Consider the following 16,250-nt stretch of genomic DNA (forward strand, 5'->3'; position numbering starts at 1 on the left):
CGATCCTCCTGCCTCAGCCTCCCGAGTAGCTGGGACTACAGGCATGCACCACCATGCCCGGCTAGTTTTTTCTATATATTTTAAAGAAGTCTCGGAGATGTGGACCAAATCCCTCAAAACAAGCCTCTAAAACGGGATCTCAGGCTCCACTGCGGATAGACACTCTCTAGTCAGACTGGCTCTTCTCTCCTCTGCAGCTACCCCATTGGTGGTCACTGAGGTCTTGGGTGGAGGTGTGCTATAACAGCATCCACTTTCTCGCCAGCAGCCTGCAAAGCCTTTACAAGGGGCAGGAGGGCCAGTTCTGCAAATGTGGCACGGCCTCGCATCTTTTACGCCCTCTCTTTATGGGAATTTTCGGAGCCAGAAGATCCTAATGGTGGCAGAAGGCTGGAAAACTAGTGAAAATCAAGAAAGACTCAAAAAATATTCTGAAGGAGACATGTGTGCCAGGACCATAGTGAGAAATATGTGTTTGCCTCCTTGCCCATTTCTGCAGGGCCCCTCTCTCTCCTGCCACCAGGCAGGAGGCATCTGCTGCCGCCAGGAGGGGGCGGCCCAGAAGCCAGAAGACAAAGGCAACAGATTCCTGGCTTTTAAATAAAACAAAGAAATACAAAACTGCCGTCCACACCTAAGGGAAGAAGATTTCGTAGAATACTCACCAAAGACAGTGCTTTTCCCACCTGAGAAGAGTTTAAAATATTTTTGGTTTGCAGGAGAAAGAAGAGTTTGGGGTGGTGCAGGGGTGGAGGGGGAGAGAGAGAGAGAGAGAGATGTGATGTAATCCTAAAACACATACTTCAAGGAAGGGACTGTGATATGAGTTGAATTGTGTCTCCCCAAAAGATATGGCAAAGTCCTAACTCTTACTACCTGTGAATGTGACCTTATTTGGAAATAGGGTCATTGTAGATGTAATCAAGTTAAGATGAGGTTGTACGCTAATCCAATGGTTGGGGTTCCTGTAAGAAGAGTAGGTTTGGGCACAGAGACATAGAAACACAGGGAAAAAGCCAGAGGAAGACAAAGGCAGAGAATGAAACAATACATTAGTAAGTCAAGGAACCCCAAGAATTGTCACAACCAGCAGAGGCTAGAAGAGGCCTGCAAGGATCCTCCCCCAGCACATTCAGAGAGCAGGGCCCTGCTGACGCTTCTTCTTTTGTTTTTTTTTTAATTTAAGATCTTTATTAACAGGCGCTTGCAGTTTGTTGACTTTTGTGAAAAAATCATGTTGTAAACTTTTATGACAAATTAAAAATGAAGTTCTTAAAAATCTCAACTTGACCAGATATGAAACAATTTAAAAATCTTTAAAGGCATATTGAGAAAAACCAGGCTTTTTAAAAAAACACATTTGTTATTACCAAAAAAGACGTCTTTAGGTAAAAATAATAAAAACCCCATTCTGCATAGGTAATGCAGATAGTTCTAGTTATCTGGTCAACGGGCGAAAAGCAAGCAACTAAGGTCTCCGGCTCCAATCTTTCGTTCATTTCTTATTGCTGGAATTTCATATTCATTTCTTCTTGTTGGATGACTAACCGGGTGATCGTAGAGATGGTCAGCCGGCATTTACTCAGCCCCGCCCTGCTCAGCCTCGGGAGGGGACGAATTCTCAGCTGGTGGATCGGCTGTTTTTGTCTCTTTGCCATCTTGTGGTTTAGGATTTTCTGGGCATCCGCGTCCGTAATTGAAGTTATGGCGGCACCAATGTTGAGGCAGCTGCTGACCTTGGGTTTCATCTCCTTGATCTCTTTTATCCTCTTCATTGCCGTCCTCTCTGGGCTGTCTTTGGGAGGAGGGCCCCTGTGGAATCGTGGTCTATAACCCCATACATATGCTGTCTTATTGGTGGTCTACCTGGGTCTCCCGCACCCTGGTTGTCAGCACCCTCCATCACTCCTCCCTGCACAGGAGGGTTGGAATACTGTGGTCGACGCCCATAGGGTCTCTGCATGTATAAGGGGGGATCCTTCGCCTGCAGTAGGGCGGGTGTTGTTGGCCTGGCCTTCAGGAGCACGCTCCGATCCCTCATTCTCTTCCCCACTCTCAGTGTTCTGATGATTCTGCTGGTGAGTGCGTGGAGGACCCCTGCGACATGGAAAGCGTCTGTAATGGTTACGGTCTGCTGCATATTGACTGCCTTGAACTGGATTCCACCAGGGCCTGTAACATTTGCTGCCTCTGCACCCTTTTCCCCTTCAACACCATCAAACTCCACAGTCTCTCCGTCTCCTACACTGCAAAGGTGCTTCCTGGGGTCATTCTTCTTTATGGCAGTCTGGTGTGCAAATACATCTTCCTTGGTGTCATTCCTGTTGATGAAACCATATCCGTTTCTTACATTGAACCATTTTACTGTCCCCAAAACCTTCCTTGCAATGACCTTCTTGTCCCCGCTGGCAGGCGCCGCTGATGTGAGGCTGCCCGTGGTGCCGGGCTTGGAGTCCGCAGTGCTGAGGGCGGGGTCAGCGGGGGGGGCTGCTGGGTCTCTGCCTCGCTGCTGCTCATGGTTACGGTGATGGTGACTGGGGCCGGCTGGGGCAGCTGCCGCTCCTCCCAATGTGTGATGGTAACTAGGCCAGCGGCAGCGGCGGTGGGGCGGTGGGGCTTCCACAGGGCTCTCTGGGGTCTGCTCTTCACTCCCGCTACCGATCGAACTCCTGGCTGACACTTCTATTTCAGATTTCCAGCCTCCAGAATTGCATACATTTCCGTTGCTATAAGCCACCCTGTTTGTGGCAGTTTGTTACAGCAGCCCTAGGAAACTACTACACAGTGGTCTACGAGGTAACACAATTCCCAGGGGAATTTAGGGGTGCAGGTGCAGAGGGAAGCCTAGGGGACAATATCCTTGCACCATCATGGCTTGGGAGCGGTAAGGAAGGGTGGGCTGTCAGCATCAGGGAGGGCCTGCATATTTTCAGAGGGGTGAGGGCAGGAATATGCATTTCCCCCTGTTCTCGAGAAGGGAGTTAGCCAAGAGAAGAGGCACTGGCAGGTTTGTAGTTGCGATGGGGTTTGCATCAGCTGACACTGGCTGGGACCCTGGGCTGGGGAGCGGGGAGGCGTGCAGACACAGCAGCAGATGCCTACGTGGGCAGACACCACGCATAAGGATTCCGGGGGCTCACAAATAGCACCCTATTCATTACCTAAGTTCAGAAAAAATTGAGAGATAGAGGCAGAAGTCCAGCAGTCATAAATCCAAGTATCATCTTTAGATTAATAATTGAGAAAGGCAAGATGGGAGGATGTCACATCACTGAGTTCGGTGGAAACAGCGGGCCTGCCAATACGTCCTGCATGCCAGGGTTCCACGACTAATCGATGCGCAGGCCAACTGCAGCATTTCCTTGGGAGGGGCAGGGGGGAATGGGGCTTTCTGCAGACAGACCTCAAAGAGAGGGAAACACCCAGAGAGGCAGGCCTAGCTCCTTCTCTTAGATAAGTCACAGAGGCGCGAATGGGTACTACTGTGCAGATGTTCCTCCACCTAGAAACGGGGACTGGAGAATATGAGCTCTTTCCTTTCACCTACCTGGGACTAATGATCCTGTACGAGGCTCCACAAACTGTGCTGTTACTTCTGGGAAGAAGGAGGGGATGGGGGAAATCCCGAGCTGTTCCAGTTTAAACCTGAAATGCTAAGATTACCCAGAACTTACTAAGATTACATTTTCTGCCTGCAAGCGGAATGGAGCTTCAAATAGAACTTGAGTTGTAGTAAAATGAAGTTACATTTCTTGCAAACCTAGATTTTATGAACTGGGTTCAGACTTGCTGCATATGCAGATACAGTTGGTCACATTGGGAGGATATTGGGAGGGCAGCTAATCACAGCTCTGACCTTCCAGGCTTGATGGACCCTTAGCCCTTGGTGAAATGATCACAGGCCACGGGGCCACTGTCAGTCTGTGGTTCCCGAAGCCCTCTGAGCCCAGTATTTTCCTTTCCTTGAGTGCTGCCGTGGACACTCTGACATGCTCGGTGGGAAGCTCAGTGATTGTCCTCGTGGGTCTTAGCGATACCAGAGGACGGTTTCAGGTTGTGAAAGCGCTCTGCTAATTGATGCCCATGGCAGCTCAGAGGAGTAGAATTCCCAAATGTATCACTGCTGTAGACAATGTAAAGAGGTCAGGGTAGGAGGCGAGGTTATGTGGTTGGCCTGAGGCCAAGCTGAGATTTGAATTCAGGTCTCTGCATGCCCGGGAGGCCCAAGATGCCTCTGTAGACTGGCAGCTTCCTGAGAGCAAGTCTGTTCTGCATTCCTCCTTTGGCAACTCCCCGCACACCCACTGCCCGCATCAGTGTCAGCAACGATGGAGGCGGCCTAGTTGTAAATAGCATCGGTGTACCCACGGGGCTCTTTTTCCAGAAGCAGGTGACAAGAGCCTCTTACAGTAGGGGCCTTGGCAGAAAATCACAGAGGTTTGTGTTCATTCATATTTCCAACTCACTCCATCAGGAACTTTGATTCTGCTATTCTTCAGCCTCTTGCCTTGGTACAAAGCAGTTTGCTCCCACCACCCTGCTCTCCATGGGCACATAGACTGTCAGGACATGTCTGCCACTTGTGTTGGCAGTCCCCAGGGGCTGGGGCACCTTCCTCACCCTTGCATCTTCTGCCTCATTCATGTGATAAGGCCACCGATGCAGAAAGGAATAGGATCTCTTTAGGTTCCCTGCACCAGACAGAGAAAGAGGTAGGCAAGGGCTCTAAGCATTTGCAAAAGTGACTTTTTCCTCCCAGAAAGACACAAAAGAGCTTCATGGAGTGTTTTTTCTTCCTTGGCCCTCAGAATAAACTCTGACTTCTGTGTGGCATTTATTTGGCTTACACCAGGATCCTGGTTAAACACACAATCTGTTGGCATTTATGGAGGGCCTGCTTTGTGCTACATTCTCATGGAAACAAGGAACTGAGCAAGTCCTGGTCAGGTCCCTCTGGGAAACTACAGGGGACACCTTTCGCATGAATGCAATGCCACCCTCTCCAACCCCCCGTTCCCTGCCCCTCCCTCACAGAGCAGAACGTGGGGGCCGCAGCAGGTACTAGAGAGGACAGAGAAACAGCCACCAGGGCCTGTGTCATTCCGGGCTTCCCAGCTGGGAGCTCTAGCAGCTGCATCTATTAATATTATTGGCGCCCAAAAGAAAGGAAAAGAGATCCATGTCACTCTGACTAAAAACATACTTATTTCTGTAGATGGTTTTTCCCGAACCGAGCTGAGGGATGACTCCAAAAGCAAGATGAAACTCAAACAGATGGATTTTGTCTGAAAATATTTCCACTGGCTTCTGGTTGATAACATTTCCCCAAGGGAATAAAGAGGAACAGACATGCTCAAAATCTTTTACTAGATTTTTTTTTATGTATGGCATTTTTATTACTACATGGATAAAATTATAATATATGTTCGAAATGTCATGGTCTCTTTTTATTCCTCAGTTATGCATCTGTGAGCACTTCCCACATTCACCAGTCTTGATAACTACCTTTTAAAAATTGATTTTGGGATTATTAGGTTGTCTCCAATTTTTCCTGAGAATAAATAAAATGATTAAAGGCAGCTTTGTGCATAAAACTTCCTCTTCTCTGGATTTGCCTTTTAATTTTGTTTCTGTAGATTTTTTTTGATATGTGGCAGTATTACATTTTAGTTTGTCAACTCTACCCATCTATTCTCTTACAATCTCCACCGTTGGTGTCACCACCGGAGCACAGAGACCAGCGAAAGCTATAAACAACCTCATTTTAATTTAGTTGGTGGTTGGTTGCTAAAGCCATCTTTAAAACAGTATGTTTGCTGGCAGATGTTCCTGTATGGGTCTGGAATATGCTTGTTTCTTATCTTGATTTTCAGATATTTTTATGAGTTATGCCCTGTTTTGTTAGGAAATAAGCCATTGGAGGTTTTCCTTCCACCTCCTTGCTCTCGGGGCACCGTGGAGAGGGGCACCGAGCCAGGCAGACGTTTTCATTCCAACATGTGTTAGGGAAATTGCTGCAGGGGTTCCCTAGGTGTCAAGCCCTCTCCTGGGATCCCATTTTCTCAACTCACAACTCAGATAACGGCCATGCTGTGTTTCCTGTGGGGAGCGTTCCTTAACGTGGTGTCTCAGAGGGCTGGGTCATGTCTGGTGTGGTCACTGTCCTGTTTACAATCCTCTGGATCCCTGTGGGCTGAGGGTCCAAATTGAAACCCTTCCCTTTGGTCCTCCAGCTTGGGCCCTGGCTACTGAAGACCTGCCTCATGCTGCGTCAGCCCTCGCATCCTCCACCCAGTACGTGGTCCATTCTCATATTAGCTAATGAGGACAGCTGAGCAGATGCCCCAAACCACACACACACCAACGTTCCACTCCTGAGATAATGTGAGATTCAGGTCCCAGCAACCAAAACCTGAGAGCATTCCTAAGTGGATAAAAAGGCAATGTACTCAATTTGAAAAATCAAAAAGCAAAAGCCCACAAATTGCTACTGTTTAATTTATGGACCACTTAAAACCCCAAAATTCGGCCGGGTGGGGTGGCTCATGCCTGTAATCCTAGCTCTCTGGGAGGCCGAGGCGGGCGGATTGTTTGAGCTCAGGAGTTCGAAACCAGCCTGAGCAAGAGCGAGACCCCGTCTCTACTAAAAATAGAAAGAAATTAATTGGACAACTAAAAATATATAGAAAAAATTAGCCGGGCATGGTGGCGCATGCCTGTAGTCCCAGCTACTCGGGAGGCTGAGGCAGGAGGATCGCTTGAGCCCAGGAGTTTGAGGTTGCTGTGAGCTAGGATGATGCTACGGCACTCTAGCCCGGGCAACACAGTGAGACTCTGTCTCAAAAAAAAAAAAAACCCAAAATTCTTTTCCAAATCAAATTACTTCATTAAAAACATTCTGTTATGTCGGACAGGGGGGGAGGGGGGAGGAGGGGAGGAGGGGACAGGTATATGCATACACAAAGAGTGCAATGCGCACCACCTGAGGGATGGACACACTTGAAACTTGGTCTTGGGGGGGGCAAGGGCAACATATGTAACCTAAATATCTGTACCCCCATAATATGCTGAAATAAAAAAAAAAATTCTGTTATCTTTTTTAAAAAGCCTTCATTTTCCCCACTCCAGTGAAACTGTGTCCCAGCTGTTCTCGCTGCCTAGACTACACTCCCCCCACCCACAGAAGCTTTACTCGCTGCTGTGATGGCACATGTCCTGGTATACTTGATTATTTAGGTCTTTTTTTTGTTTTACTAGATTATCATATTCAAAAGAGCAGAGTCCTTGCCTCCCATGACCTTTGGCACCAGCACTAGCCCAAGGCTTGGCCCAGTGTGGGTGATCAGCATATGTTTGTTGAGTGAATACTAAAACTAGTGGAAAGGAAGAAAGGAGGCTTTGTAGAGAATAAACACATAATTTATATGGTGAAATAGGGAATAATCTTACTAGAGGTACATATACGTTTACTGTGGGTTATCATGCAGTTTTGGGCATACTTGCATGTACTGCTAAGACTCTAAAGGGAGGAGCCAGTATTTGCTCTGACACCTACAGTGCCGTGAAGCAGGATTAGGGAAGACAAGATGGCAGGCAGCTAGCTGAGCCTTTCAGATTCTTTCCCCATCATCGATGCCTAACATGACAGCTTATTTAACCAGGCCCTGGGGAAAGGATGCCACTGGAATTTAAGCTCTTCCCATATTTGACCTTCCAGTATGTGCATGGTTATCATACCTTGAGAGACTTAATCTGGTAAACCAGGACTCGGCAAGATTCTCTCAAAATAGCCACAGGTATTTGCACGGTGCCTACATGTACACAATTTTACGCCCACAACAACTCTGGAAGGTGAGAAAGGCATGTTTTGCTATTATTTTCATCTCCATTTTGTGAATGAGGAAACATGCTTGGCGATATTAAGCAACTTACTGAAAGACACACAGCAGACGTGCAAAGTCAAGATCTGAACTTGAATCTCTCAGACTCCAGATCCAGCTACTACCTAATGGTGGTTAAGAGACGGTAAAGAGAAATACAAATCTGCATCCCAATGACTGTCCCGTTTTTAAACATGTGCGATTCTTTGGCTGATGGACGTTTGTAACCATGTTTGAGTCTACCTCAGCACTTTTCCTTCCTCCTATAGTGGGCTACGGCGATTCCACCAATGCAATATAGGCCGTTAACAAGACCAAAAAAGTATTTTGAGATGCAAGAAGAAACTAATTAATGCTGAATTTTTTATCTTTTGGTTTTTGAAAAATTAAAAAGAACAAAGGGCATTATAATGGAATAAGTAGTATCCACCAAAAAGATATGTCCAAGTCTTAACACCCAGTGTCCACATGTGTGACCTTATTCAGAAATATGGTCTTTGCAGATATATTTCAGGATCTTGGGATGAGATCATCCCGGATTTAGAGTGTGCCCTAAGTCCAATGACTGGTGTCCTTACAAGAGAAAGGAGAAAGAGATCTGAGACACATGAGGACACAAGGGAGCGGCCACGTGAAGACAGAGGCAGAGATGGGAGTGATGCTGCCACAAGCCAAGCGACACCCAGAGCCACCTGGAGCTGGAAGGGGTAGGAAGGATTCTCCCCTGGAGCCTCCAGAGGGAGCACAGTTCTGCCAACATCTTGGTTTCAGAATTTTGCTCTCCAGAACTGTGGAAGAATAAATTTCTCTTGTTTTAATCCACCGTATTTGTGGTAATTCATTACAGCAGCCCTAGGAAAGAAACAACGGATTTTGGTACCAGGAAAGGGGTGGTACTGTCGCCAATACCTAAAAACGGGGAAGTGGTTTTGAAACTGGATAATGGGCAGAAGCTGAAAGAACCTTGCTTGAGAAGCAAGGTAGAAAAGTTCCAGATCTGCACGAATCCTCTTTTCACTGGATTTGCATTTGGGAGCTGCTCAGCCCCTCAGAGTCCCCACCAGTGCCCTCGGTGAGTGAGACGTTTCCCACCCCGGCGAGCTCACTCTTCTCGTGAAAGGCCAGCCTGTGGCCTTGTGCCTGGTGTTCAGCGAGACCCTCAGAGGCATCCATTGTGTGGGAGACCCCTGGAGCCTGAGCTGGAGCTTGCCGGGAAGCGGAGCGCAGGACTGTGCTTTCGCAGGAGCCACCTGCAGAGGCAGAATGGAAATCGGGACGGCTGCAACGGGGACCCGCTCTTCAGGTGAAGACTGTGTGGAAAGACTGGGCTCGTCCAGCATGTGCAGGATGTGCACCCCTCTGCAGAGTGGGGGGCAGCATGATTCCGGGAGAGGACCAGAGTGCTGGCTTTGGAGCCAAACCGACGTGGAAGTGAACCCTGGCTCCATTGCTTACTGACCCCATGATCACAGGCAAGTCATCGAATCCCCCTGAACCTCACTGTTACCATCTGCAAAGGGGGACGATCAGACTCACCTTACACAGTTATTGTGAGGATTAAATGAGACAACAGAGGTAATGACGTGGTAAAGTGCCTAACCCAGTGCCTGGTATAACTCAACGAATGCTTAGATCGTCTTCTCCACTTTATGGAGGGAGTAATTAAATTAAGTTCCATTTGGCAAGCATTAACTTACTTCTTACTCAGTGCTGTGTGTGTACATTTCCTGGGAATACAAGGATGAATCCAGGGAAAAATATCCTTGTCCTCAAGAAGGTCATAATCTAGGAGGGGAAATAGAAATGTAAAGGTCATTACGGTAGCCAGAGAAAAGCAGTGCTAGTTGTCTTATGGGATAAAGTTTATAGTACAGTATTACAGCACAAAGAAGCTCCCTAGAGAGGAATGCCTTTCTCCCTCTCTCTAGGGGTGAATAACCACATTTGCCATTTGAGAGATGAACAGGAGCCTCCCTGGTCCACCTGAGGACATTCAGGCAAAGGCCTGAAATCTGAGTTGGCATATTGGGGGATCTGTAAGTAGCCCTGGATGATTGAAGGGCAAACTTTAAGTTGCAGAGCAGTGGATGTGATGCTAAAGAGATGGCAGAGCCAACATAGGTAGACCCTGTGCATCACGCTGAGGCTTTCTCAAGTTCAACTGAAAGGCACTGGGAAGCCATGAAGGCTTGCAAGCAAGAACTCTGCAATCGGACATGCTTTTAAGGAAACTGCTCTGGCTGCTGAGAGGAGGATGGATTCAGGGGTGGATTAAGGAAGTCTCTGTGGCCATGGCTTGGTAAAGAGCTAGGAATGGCCAGGACCAAGGAAGAAGGTCCTTCCTGTAGGCCCCGAATACCGTATTTTCTCTAACCCAGTGGTCCCCAACCTTTTCGGCGGCAGGGACCGGTTTCATGGAAGACAATTTTTCCATGGACCTCGGGTGGGCGGATGGGGTGTCATGGGTGGGAGGGAAGCAATGGGGAGCTCAGGCAGTGATATAATATGTGGCCCATTTCCTAACAGGCCACAGACCGGTACTGGGCCACAGCCTGAGGTTTGGGGACCATAGCTCTAACCCACCTTCAAGGCACTCAGAGATTTCCAACTGGAGTCACCGGGGAATTGGTATTTGACTGTCCAGGAGGGAGACAACAGTATTAACTTGTTTACTTGATTAATCCAATACGACCCAAGGCCACTTAACAGTGCAAATAACTAACTTCTCTAAGACTTGGCTCTGTCACCTAGAAAATGGGATAATAACATTACTCAGAGATTAAATGGGATAATGCATGAGACACGCCCAGCAGAGAGCAGTGCATGTGGGTGCTCTAATATAGGCTACGTATGAATCCTGGAAAGGATGAGGGGAGGAGGCCGATGATCCAGATCCTCTCCTCCTTCTTGACCCAAGTTTACCATGAGAGAGAAGAATTGGCTCCAGCTTTGATTTGAAAGACCTCATTACTGGAGAAATGTGTCCTGGCTGACAGATGCAGGCCTTTGGGGATTGAGGGCCTTTTCTCTCCTTTCACTAGGACCAAGTGTAAGCCGTGGCAGCCCTTACTTGAGGCCCGTGATGGTAAAGATGCTCTGACATCCATTGCTAATGGGATCGGGGAAAAGATCTCGGGGACACCCAGGCTGCCTGAAGCCCAGTGTGGATGAGGCAGTGGGTGGCTGTGTAAGCCCTTTGAGTGGATTAGGAATGACACCAGACCTGTGTGTGTGTCAGTTTAATCACCGTTTTTATTATAACAACTCTAATGGAAAATTTAAAGACCAAAATACATCGTTTCTAATCCCACGACTATGAAATTGATTTCATTTTATAAACCGCTTTTCTGCTGCTCTTATCTATTTGCATATATGTATGCAGACATATACATACATCTGCATATCTGTGCACACAATTTTACTTTTCAGTTGGCCTACAAAATATATTTTGGTTTTGAAGATTAATATTAGACTATAGACTTCTATCTAATGTTACATGTTTTTCATAATTGTCATTTTAACAAGCACAAGCTATTCCTACAAGATGGTATATTATACTTTGCTTAACTGCTTTTCTCACTTTGGGGACTTTCAGGGAATTTTCATTTTTTTTAAAGTTATAAGCAAAACTTCAGGAAATATATATGTGCATATAATCTTTTTAGGAACTACTGCCTGAGGGAAAATTCCCAGGAGGGAGGTTTCTGGAAAGCAGTAATGTGTAAAAACACTGGCTCTGGAATGAGGCAGATGTAAATTCAAATCCCACCTCCAGGAGTATCACTCTAGCTGTGTTACTTAACCTCCATCCTTCCCTTCATCTGATGGTCATAGCGGTCAGATTTTGCTGCTTAACAAACAAGCACAAAATATCCGTGGCACGCAGCACTAAGACTGTGCTGGGTTACACATCTGTGGGTTGGCTGGGGCCCAGCTGATCTAGACTGGCTCCATTCAGTGACCTTACTTCTCACTGCGGCTCCGTGGGTTAGTCGGGATGCTTCTGGGCCATTTGTCTCTTACCCTCTTCCTGCTTACCGGCATGTTCTTCTCATGGTAATGGCACATGCACAAGATAACAAGTCCAAATGCACAAGCATTTTTCAAATCTCTGGTCACATCACATCAGCTAACATTTCATCAGCCAAAGCAAGTCATATGGCAAAACAAAAAGTGATGGCACAGGGAAATCAGTTCTGACTCTTCAGTGGAGAGAATTGCAAAGTCACAAGTCAAAGGGAATGGATACAGAGAGAAGTGAAGAATTAGGGAATATTAATTGACCTCCCAGAGTGGGTGATAATGGTACCTGCAGAGGTATGATGAAGACAAAATGATATAAAGTTTCTAATGGTCAATAAATGTTACCTTCAGGAGAGATGGGTTCATTTTTGTTTTTATTTCTCCATTTTGTTTGTAAGCTCCTAACAATTCTTGGCATGTCATAAATATTTGGTAATTTTTTTTGTTGCTGCATGAAGTTGGCTATTATTATTTGTCCCAAGGATAAAGGACCCTAACCTTACCCCCTGCCATGTTACACCCCACTTTTCTTTTCCTCCAGCACTTTGCCCAAAACTCCACGGGCGTTCATCACATTCTATCATATTTAATGGTTTCAGCATCTACCTTTTCTACTAAATGGTGAACTGATGGAGAGCAGGGGCTGTGACTTACTCATCTCTGCTATCCCAAAGCCTAGCGTGGCACCTTGTTCCTAAATGCTAGAATGAAGGAATAAATCAACACTCTCAAAATTGTATGTCTTCCTTTTCTTTCCTCATCTTGACCATGTTTTCTTCTACCTTCTGGAACATATAGAACATACCTATAAAAGATGTTTTAATGTCCTTTTCTCTTATTTCTATCACCTCTATGATTTCCAGGGTTTTTTTTTATGGATCGATTTTTCTTATGGTTATAGATCATACTTTCCTGCTTATTTGCATGTCTGGTAAGTTTTGATTGAATGTTGGATATTGCGTTTTTATGTTGTTGGTTGCTGGATTTTGCAGTTTCCCTTCAAGTATTATTGGATTTTGTTTTGGCATGTGTTAAATCCTTGAGAATCCAGTTGATCCTTTTGAGTCTTGCTTTTAAATTTTGTTAGAGCTGGTCCAGAGCAGCCCTTAGTCTAGGGCTAATTTGGCCCCACTATTAAGCCAATGTGCTTCTGAGGATTTTATTCATTGTCACATGTATTAAGAGCTCTTTCCACTCTAGCTAATGAGAACACAAACTATACCCAGCCCTGTGTAAGCCCTGGGAATTGTTCTGTGTACTCCTGTCTGGTACTTCTCCAATCTTAGGCAGTTTCCCCTCAAGTGTGTGTAGATCAGTACTCAGCCAGACTCAGGACCCTTTCTGTATAGCGTCATTCTACCTCCCCATAAATTCTAATAGCCCTGGCCTCATCATATCCTCGACTCTGTCTCCTCCTGCCCCCCCATGCTGCAGCCTAGAAAACACCTCCAGCAGTGAGCTGGGGCAATAGTAAGGCTCGCCTCAGTTGTTTCTTTCTCTCAGTGATGATAGCCCTTAGCTCCTGTTGTCTGATGTTGTGCAAATGTTGGTTTTTATATATTTGTCCAGTTTTCTAGTTGTGTAATGAGGATAAATCTACTCCTAGTTATTCCATATTAGCTGGAATTGGATATAACTTTTGCAGTTGCTCCATGTGTGGACATTTTCAGCTTGTAAGAGAGCTGTGCTCCCACCTTGTCAGGCCTTTGATACCACCAGTTTGCATCTCCTTGACCCTCTAGGCTAGGGTTTCTCAAGCTTGACACTACTGAAATTTTGGGCTGGAAAATTCCTTGTTTCGAGAGGTTGTCCTGTGAATTGTAGAGTGTTTAGCAACATCCCTGGTCTCTACCCATTAGATGCCAATAGCACAACCCCCCCATGATGTGACAATCAAAATGTCCCCAGACATTGCCAAATGTTGGCTGGGGGCCAAAATCATCTCCAATTAACAACTACTGGCCTAGGCTATTCATTTGGTGGCAAAGCCCTCACTTACACCTTCCATGTAGTAGAGGTCTTTCTATTTTCTGGAATCATGTACAAAGATGTGCTCTTCCAACCAAGGGTTTATCTCACTGGAAAGATGTCTCATTGGTCAACATAGTCAGTGATTTTATGATGACTTTAAATGTCTTTTGTTCTGATGCCTTTGAATATGAAGGGTTCAGAATCTTCTGAACCTGAAGAGTGAAATCATCACTTATACATCAGTGTAAGGTGAAGGAAAGATGATTGAAAGGGTTCTTTTTCTCAGTAGGAATGTCTTCAGCTGGGCACTTCTTAATGGAAGTATGCATAAGTACGATGGAGATGGCATTCTCAGTGCTTCTATGTGTTTTGGAACAACAACAGACAATTATTGAGTACTGGTCCCTGTAATTTGCATCTGAAAAATATGCCATTAGTGCCAAGAAAAACAGATTTATCTGAGTATTCTGGAGATCAGTCCTCTCTTAAAATGGATCAGTATAAATAAGCCTTGTTATAAATGTGAAGACAGACAGGAATATGACACCAGTTAACAAAACGGAAGGAACATCAAAAGGCTATTGACTATTAAGTAGAAACTGAAATCTCTCTTTTAATGAGTGGCCTTATGCGTGTTCTGTGTCTTTAATCTATTAGTCAATTTTTTTCTTTGCATTTGAAAAATTCATCTATTATGTTTATTGGCCATTAGTCTATCTTGTTTTGAAAAGTTTCCAGTCATATCCTTTGCCCACTTTTTAATGGGGTTGTTTGATTTTTTCTTGCTGATTTTCTGAGTTCTATATATTTCTATTTAAGAAAAATAAGAAAATCCAAATGAGCATAAAAGTAAAGTACCATAAAATGACCACTAAAGATAACTATTCTTATCACCTTGGTGTCCATGCTTACAGATAGCCTTTTTTCTCTCCTTCTATAGATACTTATCTATAGACACATCCCCACCTATCTATCTTCTTTAAAAACAAATTGAGATCGTACTGTTATAAGTTTCTGTGACATGTGTTTTTAAGTATGTAACATTATATTATAAACATCTGATAGAGTTATATAATCTTTAAAAAGGGTGCATAGTATTCCATTGAATGAATGAATCATACTTTAGTTAATCAATCTGCTATTGATGTCATGCATGTTCTGAGTGTTATCTTTATAAGCAAGATAGTGATGGACATCTATTTATATACATCCCCATGGGCTGTTCTAATTATTCTTTAGGACACTGAAGTCTCATCTCTCTGTTTCTTCCCAGAATAAGGTCCATTTATAAAGTATACTTCTTTTAAAATAGGTGCTGAGTTAGTGTCATGATGAAACTCTCTTACTTAGTGAGGGTCAGAAAGTGGTCCAATTGTGAGGAAACGGGGGAAAGTTCCCTTTGCCTCGGGTTGCCAATGGTGATGCAATTTTCTTTAAAAATCCCATATTTCAAATGGAGTCTTCAGCTTTGTCTTCATCTGATTTGTTAAGGCAAGTAATACATGAGAATTTCTAAAAATGAAAAAGAGGAAAGATGACAGTCACTCATATTAGTTTTCTTGCTACATAACAAATTATCTCAAACTCAGTTTCTGTGGGCAGGAGTCTGGGCAAAGCTTGGCTGGATCCTCTGCCTAGTGTCTCATGCTTTCTTCTAGGCCAGCAGGAATGTCTGGCTCTTTCATGTCCCATCCTTAGATCCCTTCTAAGAACTGACCTGATTAGGTCCAATCCACCCAGAATAATCTTCCTTTTGATTAATTCAACTGATTAGGGGTCATAATTACATCAGAAAAAATCCCATTTGTCATATCATATAAGTAGAGGAGTGATAATCTCATCATATTTACAAGTCCTGCCCACACTCAAGGAAGGGGATTTTATGGGGTATGCACCCCACGGGGAAGGACCATCTTAGAATTCTGTCTACCACACCCATAATTCTAATCCCCTGGGAAAACCGCTCTCAATATTTTAGTTATGTTCCAGATTTTTGTCACCCCTATGTTAAAGTATTTCTTTAAAAAATCAGTTATGTTTATAGTGGCCAACACCATTGAATCCTTCATTCTCCTCATGATAATGTGCCAATGTATCAGTGGAAAATTTTGATGAGCATCATTTGAAAATTTTGGTTCATATTTGTTATGGACTAATTGTATTCCCCCAAATTCATATGTTGGAACCCCAACTCCCAGTGTGATCATATTAGGAGCTGGGGCCTTTGGGAGGTGATTAGATGAGGTCATGAAGGTGGAGCCCCCTTGATGGGATTAGTGTCTTTATAAGAAAAGGAGGAAACACCAGAGTGTCCTCTCTCCATCACGTGAACATACGGCAAGAAGGTCATTGTCTGAAAGCCAGGCTGAGAGTCCT

General features: G+C 45.0%; 1 pseudogene; it reads right to left on the reverse strand.

Annotated features, from left to right (window-relative positions):
• Window positions 1-1,577: 1,577 nt before the first annotated feature.
• The window catches only part of LOC105809819, a 124,067-nt pseudogene continuing 109,394 nt past the window's right edge, over window positions 1,578-16,250 (reverse strand).

Source organism: Propithecus coquereli, unplaced genomic scaffold (genome assembly GCF_000956105.1).
Source record: "Propithecus coquereli isolate 6110/MARCELLA unplaced genomic scaffold, Pcoq_1.0 Scaffold20, whole genome shotgun sequence".
NCBI lineage: Eukaryota > Metazoa > Chordata > Mammalia > Primates > Indriidae > Propithecus > Propithecus coquereli.